Source organism: Cornus florida, unplaced genomic scaffold (genome assembly GCF_030987335.1).
Source record: "Cornus florida cultivar Cherokee Brave unplaced genomic scaffold, ASM3098733v1 CherokeeBrave_3.0.0_Hap2_Chr06, whole genome shotgun sequence".
NCBI lineage: Eukaryota > Viridiplantae > Streptophyta > Magnoliopsida > Cornales > Cornaceae > Cornus > Cornus florida.
In genome coordinates this window covers 57423233-57435285 of record NW_026775576.1, presented here as the reverse complement: position 1 = coordinate 57435285, position 12053 = coordinate 57423233, and positions in this window count along the sequence as shown.

Sequence of the window (12053 nt, the reverse complement as noted above, 5' to 3'; positions counted from 1 at the left end):
CAGTGGCAAAATGGTTGATTAACCCTCTGCAATGACTTGATGAGTGCTGCTTCTTTATTTTGTGTATATTTTCTCAAATGTACTATGTTCGAAAGTTTTGAAAACTTTATGTACAATAGTACTTGGAACACTATAAGTTAGCATGTTTTGGAGTGTTATAAATGAAATTTTCTTTAATTTTAAATTTTTTTTTTCATAGTATTAAGACATGTTAATTATGAAATTTCAAGATATTTGAAAACATGTTCTCTGTTTCTTTTAAGAGTTCAAATTTTACCAGGCGTGCTATCGAATTTTGACAAATCAATCTTGTAAATCGAAATGACTTGCAAAAACATTTTCATTACAGTCGAGATTCCAATAAAAGGGTGTTAGTTTTCTTAAATACTAAATTATTAGTTTGTTTTAAAATGTTGACTATAAATTTTGAATGACTACTAATTGAAATAACAAATAAAATCACCTTAATTTAACTTTAAACCCTTAATGACCACTGTTTTTGGCTACACCACAACCTTTTAATGAAAAACCTCTACATTTTTTTTTTATTAATTTGTAATTGTAGTTGCTACTCTCATGTTATTTTAATAGATTATTAGAAATTTGAATATCTAGCTTGTTATATACATATGTCTCTCTCTGTGCTGGGTTTTCAAGATTGAAACACAGAGATTTTGATCTTCAGAGTGCTGTATAGGAGTGACGTTTGACTAAGGGAGATTGGACCACATATTAAAATCCAACCAAAAAGGCCCAACCATCCATATATTTCTTGTCTTTAAAGATTTCTGAGTTTCATTACCAAATCTTTCTTCAGCTGCCTAATTTGACCCACCGGCACCTTCCTCACAGTATAGACTTAAGATCCAACCACTTACATTAAAGATATCATAAGCCTTGTAAGCTCTCTCTATTAATGGTTCATTTTATAATATTTTGAACAGATTCGATTATCGTGATATCACTTTAATATTGACAACGTGAAAATATAATTTGTGCATTATTTTCTTTACTCAAAGTATCTTAATTTAACCGCTTCAATGAGCATTGTACAAAGATTATATAGTTAAAATGTTGTTTCCAAATTAATTTACAGTAGATTACACGAATCGGTAAAGTTTTACTCTCTCTTTCGACCAAATTACACTATTAACTTTCACCGTTGCCTATAATTTTATTAACTTGACCATCTCCTATAATTTCATTTTATGGTTTGATTCTATCATGACATGACTTTAATATTGGCAACATGATGATATGATTTGTGGATTAGTTTCTTTACTAAAAATATTCTAATTCAAAAGAGAACTCATAAGGAGCTTGTTGGGTTTGTGGCTCAAATTGAGTACAAAAATTAATTTCCTTTTCTGTTTTGGACTGTCGAAATTTGTGAAGGAAATTGTGTCCCATCAAGTTTCTATTTTAGAGTTGGGATTGATATGATAACTCCTTATAGACAAGTTGGGGAATACTTGTTCAATAAGGATTTGGGTTTGAAGACTCTATAAATAAATATGGGTACGAGAGAGAAAAAATTGTAGTGGAAAAAGAGAGTTGGATTGTGAGAGAAAAAAGTGTGTAACCAAGTTTTTGAAGTAAAGTTAGCCTAAACCACGTAAATCTCTGATTTTTTTCTTGGGTGTGATTTTTTTTTTTTTTTTTTATGTGTTATATTTGTCAGTTATGTGTGTGAAACCTTAACAATAGTACCATTGCTCTAAAGCATACTTTCTACTTTTGTCAAAAGAGAGTTTTCTTGATTGTCTTATTGGGAAAGTGATACAATAACTTTTTATTTTATTTTATTTTTTCTTCTAAAAAAGAATTTTGAACTGATTCATTTATCGTGATATCACTTTAATATTTTGAACTGATTCGTTTATCGTGATATCACTTTAATATTGACAATGTGAAAATATAATTTGTGGCATTATTTTCTTTACTTAAATTATCTTAATTTAACCGCTTCAATGAGCATTCTACAAAGATTGTATAGTTAAAATGTTGTTTCAAAAGTAATTTACAGTAGATTACACGAATTGGTAAAGTTTTACACTCTTTCTTTTCACCAAATTACACTATTAACTTTCACCGTCACCTATAATTTTGTTAACTTGACCATCTCCTATAAATTTCATTTTATGGTTTGTGTCACGCCCCAAAATTCTAATACAAAAACCCTTGTCTTATACTAAAATCTAGTATGTGTCTCACATCATACATTCACCACAATCCATGATTAAATCAGTAAGAATACATTTTATTTAAAAAGCCATTAATCCAACGGAAATCTATTACATCCCCAACTAATTAAAATTGCCCCAACTAAGTGAATCTCATTACAAAGTGTTTGCTAAGAAACAATAATAAAACCAAAATGTAGAAAATTCGAAAAATCTCCATCTCCCATTAAGCCTCCTTTGCAAGCTAAATCCATGTGTACCTGAAAGTGATAAAGGGGTGAGCTCACAAGTTCAGCAAGAAATTGCTAAACACTATCATCATTCAACAAGTCAATCCTTACTTATAATCCATATATATATATATATATATATATTCATCTATAAGTGACCACAAAATATCTACAAATCATCATCATTCTATAACATTAACTCAAACTAATAACTTATAACCCATCTAATTATAAATTACTAAAAATTTCACTTACCTCACATGAGTCCCTGACTCCCCTCAACTAGTTAGCGTTCTAATGCCATTACCTCACATGAGTCCCTAGTTCCACTCCAAATAAATGGTGTGAATTGCATAGTCCCTGACTACCAAATACACACATGTGGCTGGGTTGTACGTCTACTCACCCAAATGACCCCTGACCACGTCCACATTCTAAGGATACCTTTAGCCCAATGGCCATAACAAAAGAATAATTCATTCCTGTAGATAGTCCCTGATTACGCTCAACAAACTCATCATTGGGTAAGTCCTAGACTACTGTTCCAATTAGTTTACTCACTTCAATTAAACACTAAATACATTTAAATAATTCATACTCATAATATCACGAGTTTATCAAACACCTTAATTAAATTAACTAAAAAATAATAATTAACATAATTAATAGGTACTAACAGCCATAACCTGTGATATTTTTGATTTTCGCAATTTTTCATTTTTCAGAATTTTTTGTTTTTGCAAGGGCATTTCTGTCCTTTCCCATTTTGCGTGTCGGACACCGTGGGGTGTGCCGGGTGTGTCTGAGAGTTAGTTGGGACATTTCCTTGAGTTCAGGACGCTTGGAAATGCACCGGTTGCCATTTCAGCATTTTAATTTGGTTTTTGGACCTGACGATCCCGTGTGGGACCCACTACCGGAATTGTCGCGTACGGGGTTTTAATTGGCTCCAATTGCATGTCATTTATTTTTACTTGATGTGTTTTATATGGTTCTATTGTGGTTGTGTGCATGTGTATGTGTGTGTGGTAGTAAACTTAAAAAAAATAAATAAATAAAAATAAAAAATCTTTGGTTGTGGGACGCACCACCACAAAATCTTTTGATTTGTGACCAAGAGGCCACACTTTGGCCTCATTGTCTCTCTCTTCTCCTGGCGCTCTCTCATTTCGTTCTCTTTTTATTTTTCTTTTTCTTCTCAAATTTCAAACTACAATTGCTCTTCAACCGGTGAGAATTTTTGAGTGCCGTTTGGGGCAAAACAGAGAGCACAGTGAGATCTACAAGTTGATATAAGCAATTTGCACTTTTGGCCCCTATGAATTTCAAATTTTTGGACCTATTTGGGGATTTTTGCATCTAATTGAGGTAGGGGTGTTTAATTCACAATTTTCTTGCTCCTTTGTGAATTATTTTCTTTAAGTTGTTGTCTTGCATGCTATATTGTATTGATTTCCTCTAATATGATTACTTTGTTGTAAATGGAGTATATAATTATGTGCTTTAGTTGCTATTACATGGACTAGCATGCTTGTATGACGAAGAATTCATGTCTTATATGCTTATTTGGTTAAATTATTGTTGAATGGAGACATGTTGTATTTCTTTGGATTATTTTGTAAAGCTTGCTAAGTGTTTAAGTGTGAAGTAGTTGTAGAATGATAAGTACTGGCATGGCATGAATTGACATGATGCATTTTTTGCATAAACATTGAGAAGAAATGGGAACCTGATTTTGAAAAAAAAAAAAAAAAAAAGGATTGATTTGGAACGGACGAAAAAAAAAAAAAAAAAAAAAAAAAAAAAAAAAAAGACTTTGGGGAAAGTTTTGATTAAAAAAAGGTTTTTGAGAAAACCCGAACGCCGAGGAGGTACCGAAGGTCCGTGGCGTTAATATAATCTAGAGGGAATTAGGGAAATCACTCTAGCGTGGTTGAGCTATCTGGGCCTCAAATGACGCTGCGGAGTTACCAAAGGTCATGGATAGTAGTCAATCCTTCTCTCGTGTCACTGAGGAGTCACCAAAGAACGGGTTATATTAACGGTTTTGGAAATGATAACAGAAATGGTTTTGAAAAATGAGAAAATGACATTGCATGACATTGCATCCTATTTCACGGCATTTGTATTCATGATTTGGATTTATTGGTTTTACTATGTGGTTACATTCTTCCCGACCTAACATGATCCCGACTACTCTATTTTCCCTTCATTGTATGGATTCACGGGGTCTCAAAATGTGTGCCTTAGGGACCTACTGAGCAATTTGCTCACCCCTTATATTTAACATTTTCAGGTCACGGAAAGGAGTTAGCGGATGACAATCCACCATAAATTTGAAGGGGCTAGAAGTTCACTATTGCTATCTTTTGTGTATTGAGCATTTCTTTTGTAAAAGTATCATCTTAAAATGTATCAAGTTATAAAACATGGCATTGTAATGTAATTTTTGCACCCTTGATAGTATCTTGTTATAAATTGTAACAAGTGGAAGAACTATGTTTTGATATACAAAATGAATGGGAAATGTTGTAACAACATGATGAATCGTCGATGCTTTTAATTATAGTATGAAGTATCACTTTTAAGGTGTATAGGATCAGGTTTAGAACAGTGTTAAGGTTCTTGCCAAGACCTCACTTCATTTCCTCAGTCACAGCATTTCAATAGATGAACCTCAGCTCGAAAACCCATTTCGATCGACCAAAATGGGCACCTCAGCCAACCGGTTCTTCCAGTAGCCTCAGTTACTGTTAAGAAGCATAATTGGTCGATCGGTTGGCCACTTTGGTCGATCGGTTCAGGAAGACTAGTTTCGGCTGACCGAAGCTCCACTTCGATCGCCCGAACTGTGCTACCTTGTCCCATTTGTTCCTTTCTCCAGCATAATTCATCCTATATTGTGGGAAGTTGCTTAGAATCTTTGTGAAGCATGATTATAATATATGAATTATATAATGACACTAGAATTGATGTGGATGGATGTAGATGACCCCGGGTTTGGGTAAGGACCCGGTTAACGGCTCGGCCTACGGGTTCGGGTCGTTACAGAACCTAACAGTAACTCAATTATATACTTTCATTACGACACCCAACAACCAAGGTTCAGCGGTGTGCCTAACTAACTAATTAAAATAAAAACCCATTAGCAGGCCCTCAAACACTTCACTGTAGTCACCCTTAAATTCAACTATTGAATACTGATATACATCATGTTGTGTGTAAAGAAAAATGCATAAATCCACGGATTCCCATAACCGAGTCATATAATCAAATGCACGTACATAATATTACTATTCCACCTATAAATATGTAGATATACACCATGTATATAAATATCTCTAAAAATCTAATATATCATCTTTATAATCATCAAATCACTTATTATACTTTGTTTAATCAATGCCTTCCCCAGATTGCTAAGCAAATGCCTCCAAAATTAATAATTCAATATTCTAAAATCTAGTTCTAGAGGACTCCAAATAGTACCATAATTATAGGCTTCATACAAAATTCATCCATGTCCATTTAAAATATCTGCTAACTGAAGACCCACTTACTACCAAGCGTGTAAAAACATACACACACTAACCAACTTACTGATGCATTCCTCATTTTACACCAGTCCTATACATTCTCATTGAGATATCATATGAGTAACCCATAATTAATAATAGTAGTGCTCCACCAAGGCATGATTGAGTTAACAGTAATTACCATACCCATGTTTTCTTCAGTATTCATTCACCCTAGTCCACCGATCCATCTTCAGTATCTAAATTATCACCTACTTAAAACATGATTCATGGTGGATAACTATATATATAATATTTATATACGTAGATCTACATTCATTTTGCAACCTTTGATTAATTTAGAAGCAGAGACCAACTACAAAATGTCAACAACAAAATCATCTATAGTGCAATCCTAAATAAGATTAACTTATCATTCCTTGCCTAAAACAACATATATTGTAATAGTAAATAACAGGTCATGCTACAACATATACACGAAAATAAAAGCAATAATTAACTTACCTGAAAATGGAATCTGCTCAAGCTTCTTCGTTACTTTGAATGATCGTGTAGACTTCATAGAATAGTATCGTAGGTAATGAAATATCGATGCACCAAGTCTAGATATATAACTAGAGTTGAGTTCAATAAAAACTCTTTAAAAATTCAAACTAAACTGAATGATAGCGTTATCTCCGTGAAATAACCTATGTCAAATAACCTAATCATTCCTTATCATAGCTTTATCTCCTTATATATATATATATATATATAACACAAGTTAACTAATTAAAGTCTTAAATCACGGTTGTTACATTCTATCCCTCTTTAAAGAAATTTCATCCTTAAAATTTTCTAGAATGCATCATTTCAACTCAACATCCAAATACACATCTACTTTAATCATTAAGTCATTGCCTTATTTATAAAAATTCTCCTTCCACGAGTTTAGCATAAAATCAATCCAATGAAGGGACAAGATTAACTCTCTAAAAAGTTGTTCTAGAACATGCAAAACATCCCCTTCTATAAAATCCTATAAAACTCCATAGATTTCTAAAACTTTTCTCATAATCTAAAATATTATAACCACCTCCAAATGAGTGTTAATAAGGTATCACACCTTAAACTCCTACAATCATGTCCTACGCTTCCACTGCGCACTATGATCATATGTCATAACATAATATCTATCTAGTTCATATATACTTAAATCATTAGTAAAAAATACTCTATCAAATCTGCCAATTTATAATTCGATGTCCCAAAACAATCTAATACCTTTGCTCTGATACCAAACTATCACGCCCCAAAATTCTAATACAAAAACCCTTTTCTTATACTAAAATCTGGTACGTGACTCACATCATACATCCACCACAATTCATGATTAAATCAGTAAGAATACATTTTATTTAAAAATCCATTAATCCAACAAAAATCTATTACATCCCCAACTAATTAAAATTCCCCCAATTAAGTGAATCTTATTACAAAGTGTTTGCTAAGAAAAAATAATAAAACCAAAATGTGAAAAATCTGAAAAATCTCCATCTCCCATTAAGCCTCCTTTGCAAGTTAAATCCATGTGTACCTGAAAGTGATGAAGGGGTAAGCTTACAAGCTCAGCAAGAAATTGTTAAACACTATCATTATTCAGCAAGTCAATCCTTACTTATAATCCGTATATATATATATATATACACACACATCTATAAATGACCACGAAATATCTACAAATCATCGTCATTCTATAAAATTAACTCAAACTGATAACTTGTAACCCATCTAATTATAAATTACTAAAAATTCCACTTACCTCATGAGACCCTGGCTCCCTTTAGCCAGTTGGCATTCTAATGCCATTACCTCACATGAGCCCCTGGCTCCACACTAAATAAATGGTATGAATTGCATAGTCCCTGACTACCAAATACACACATGTGGCTGGGTTGTATGTCTACTCACCCAGATGGCCTGACCATGTCCACATACTAAGGGCACCTTTAGCCCAATGGCCATAACAAAAGAGTAATTCACTCTCGTATACAGTCCCTGACTGCGCTCAATAAACTCATCATTGGGTAAGTCCCAGACTACTGCTCCAATTAGTTTACTCACTTCAATTAAATACTAAATACATTTAAATAATTCATACTCATAATATCACGAGTTTATCAAACACCTTAATTAAATTAACTAAAAATTAATAATTAACATAATTAATAGGTACTAACAACCAAAACCTAACAATAACTCAATTATATACTTTTGTTACCACACCCAACAACCAAGGTTCAGTGGTGTGCCTAACTAACTAATTAAAATAAAAACCCATTAGCAGGCCCTCAAACACTTCACTGTAGTTTCCCTTAAATTTAACTACTGAATACTAATATACATTATGTTGTGTGTAAAGAAAAATGCATAAATCCACGGATTCCCATAACCAAGTCATGTAATCAAATGCACATTGAAGACACCAAGTACAGCGCGGATCAGATATGGCCCACATGACACAAAATGGGCCAAGTAGGTGATCCCAATCCAAACCAACCAGTCTTAAGCTAGGCCTAAGATTGAATAGCGATGTTGAAGGTCTGCTAAAATAACCAAGCCCATGACAAGGGAGGCCTAAAGCATGACCCATCGTGAGGAATTAGTCAGGAAACCTCTAGGACCATTTGTAACAGTCTATAAATAGACTGAAAATAGAGGGAAAAGGGAGAGAAGATATTATTGAAGTGTAATAAAACTCTGTTAAAATGAAGAGAGAATTTTCTTACATCTTCAATTGGCGCAGTCTGTGGGAAACGAGGAGAATTGATCGACGATTGTTTAGAAGTGATTCGATCGTGAGTGATTCGTGACAAAGAAGCTGAATCAAGATCGGGAAAATCATTATCTGTTTGGCTGAATTTCAATTCTGGTTGATTGTGAGAGATTCGCGTTCGATCTACGCAAATCTATTATGTGCTTGTTCAGTCGATCAACGCGATTGCCTTCTGTTTGGCAGAATTAAACCTGACAAGTTCACGGTGGAAGAAGTTCGGATCTGGCATAGAAAGATTGGAATTCAATTGATTTGAGTATAGATCTAGAGCGATCACATTAGCGAAACTCAGATTTGATTAGAAATTTACAGTTAATGACTTTGCTCCGATCAGGAATGATGATTGGAGGTGAAAGCTCAAATCCATTGGAGAATGGCTAGCAGTTGAAGCTCGATGAGTTGATGAGTGTAATCGAAGCACTAAAATGAGAGAATGCTGAATTATGAGCTGGAATGGAGTGTCGTGAGGTTCTTGCTAGGTTCTTGCTATAGTAGGAGAGGGAGTTGTGCCATCCAATACTACTTATCATGATGATCCGGAAGGAAACAATCGTATGGATCTTCATCGTGAGGAGATTGTGCCAAGTGATTTACCTCCAAACGTCCGTCAGATGGAGGAGCGGGAAGGATCTATCCATTTGGATCCGTATCAGGAACGGACCATGCGAGAAGTAGCCGCCACTTTTAATCCAACTCAGGCAAGGTTACGGCATGATGAAGCATTGGAGTTCAGCCATCATGGAGCTCCATCACCGTGGCACAGGGGATTCACAGATGATAGATCGTTTGATCCACCCTACCGGCCTTCAATGGCGACGTATGATTATAGGAGTTCAGAAGGAAGATCTGTAGATCCGAGGATTCCACCATGGTTTTTAAAGGAGAATGAAGCACTCCGTTCCTCCGTAAGAACGGTTGTATCACCGTTCATTAGTGAAATCCTAAACGCTCCGAATCCGAGGAAGTTTTCCATGCCGGTATTCATTCTGTTCGACAGAACGACCGACCCGATCGATCACATTTACCACATTCAGTTGAAAATGGCTTTGAATACGAACAATGACCCTTTGATGTGCAAATGCTTCCCTATAAGCTTAGCAGGGCCAGCCCTCAACTAGTTTAAGAATCTGACTGAAGGCTCAATCGCTAGTTTCCAAGAATTGTGTGATAAGTTCATCAGCCAGTACTATGGGAATAAGTGCCCAGCAAAAGATGTTTCAAGCCTATTCACTATGAAGTAGCATGAAGATGAACAGCTTCAAGTTTTCCTCACCAGGTTCAATCTTGTCAAGAGCATGGTAATGGAATGTCACCCGTCCACGGCGGTTCAAGCATTCAAGCTAGCCATGAACTGAGGGACACCATTCTACACAAGCCTGGTGGTGGATACGCCAAAGACTATGGATGAGCTGAATGAAAGAGCTAATGGTTTCGTGCATTTGGAAGAAGAGGAAACAGCTAATGCGAGAAAAACATCGATTATCTCAACAGAGGAGAAGTCAAAAGCCACGATTCGGCAAAAACAAGCTCCACCATAGCGTCAGACCTTTTGGAAGGCAGAGAAAAGGCCCAAAGAAGAAGAGCTGGTTACTCCCCTCAAAGTCACTCTAGCACGACTATATTAAGAGAACAAAGATAAGTTTCGTCCTCCATTACCAAGCAGACAACCTCTTGAACAAAGGGACCAATCTAAACATTATGCTTTTTATAGTGACTTTGGTCATCAAACTAATGAATGCAAGAACTTAAAGAGGAAAGTGGAGATACTGATCGCAAGAGGAGACTTTGCAGGATATGTTTAAGGCTCAGCACAGGGGTAGAACCGACCGGCTGAGCAAGTCAAGAGAAATCAGAAGCCGAATCACCATAACGCTCAACCCGTTCGGATTATAAATGCAATTCATGGCCAACCTGAACAGACAGCAGAGTCTGAAGAGTTACTCCAAACGCGTCTCCGTCAAGCACAGATGAAGAGAAGGATAAGCAGCGTGAACGCTCTACACCAGCAGCATGCATCAACACAGATAAAGTTCGATAGAACGGATTTGCTACGAGTTCAGGTTCCTCATGAAGACCCTTTGGTTGTTAACCTGACAGTCGCAGAATGCCTAGTGCAAAGGGTGCTAATTGATCAAGGGAGCGGTGCAAATGTTATGTCAAAGGTCACTTTCGATCGGCTAGAGATCAAGCCGGAGGTGCTTAAATGTAGTGGAAATCCGTTGTTGGGATTCAATAGAAAACGAGTAGAACCGATCGGCACAGTAGAATTACTTGTCTGAGCTACCGAGAGGGAACTTGTTAAAAGCTTTGTGGTAGTTGAAATCCATCCATCGTATAATCTGTTAATGGGAAGAGGATGGATTCATAGGTCCAGGGAGTCCCATCGACCTTACACCAGTTAATACAATGTTTGAGCCCGGATGGAAGCAAAGTGATTGATATCCATGGGGATCAAGTTACTGCTAAGGAATGTTACTCGGTAACTCTGAAAGCCGCAGGGAAAGGAAAAGCTCCCGTCCGCTCTACTAGCCCAGGATAACAATTACAGAAGCCTCCCCCCAGCACGAACGGGGAAGAGGAGCCTCCAGTGTTGACCGAGGAGCCTCTAGTTGATGTCGAAATTGATCATTTGAAGCCAGACCGAACTACAAAAATAGGTTCAGGGCTTGCAGAGGAAAAAAAGCACTAGTTAGTTGATTTCCTTTCTCAGAACGCAGATGTGTTCGCTTAGAGCCATTCAGACATGCTGGGGATCGACCCCTCTGTCTCTTGTCATTCCCTTAATATAGATCCGAGTGTTGAGCCTGTACGGCAGAAGCAAAAGAGGTTCGCTCCGGAGCGAAACCAGATCATCGCTAATGAAGTTGATAGATTGCTAGAAGCTAGGTTCATCAGAGAGGTTCAATATCCGTCCTGGCTGTCAAACGTGGTTGTAGTGCAAAAAAAGAATGGAAAATGAAGAGTTTGCGTTGACTTCACCAATCTGAATAAATCCTGCTCGAAGGATAGCTTTCCACTTCCAAAGATTGATTAGATGGTGGATGCTACGATTGGATATGAATGACTGACCTTTCTGGATTCCTATTCAGGTTACAATAAAATCCCAATAGATTCGAACGATGAGGAAAAGACCTCTTTTGTCACTGAACGAGGGGTCTATTGTTATAAGGTCATGCAGTTCAGTCTGAAGAATGCCGGAGCTACGTACCAGAGGTTGGTCAGCAGGATTTTCAAGAATCAAATGGGCAAGACTGTAAAGGCTTACATCGATGACATGGTGGTAAAGAGC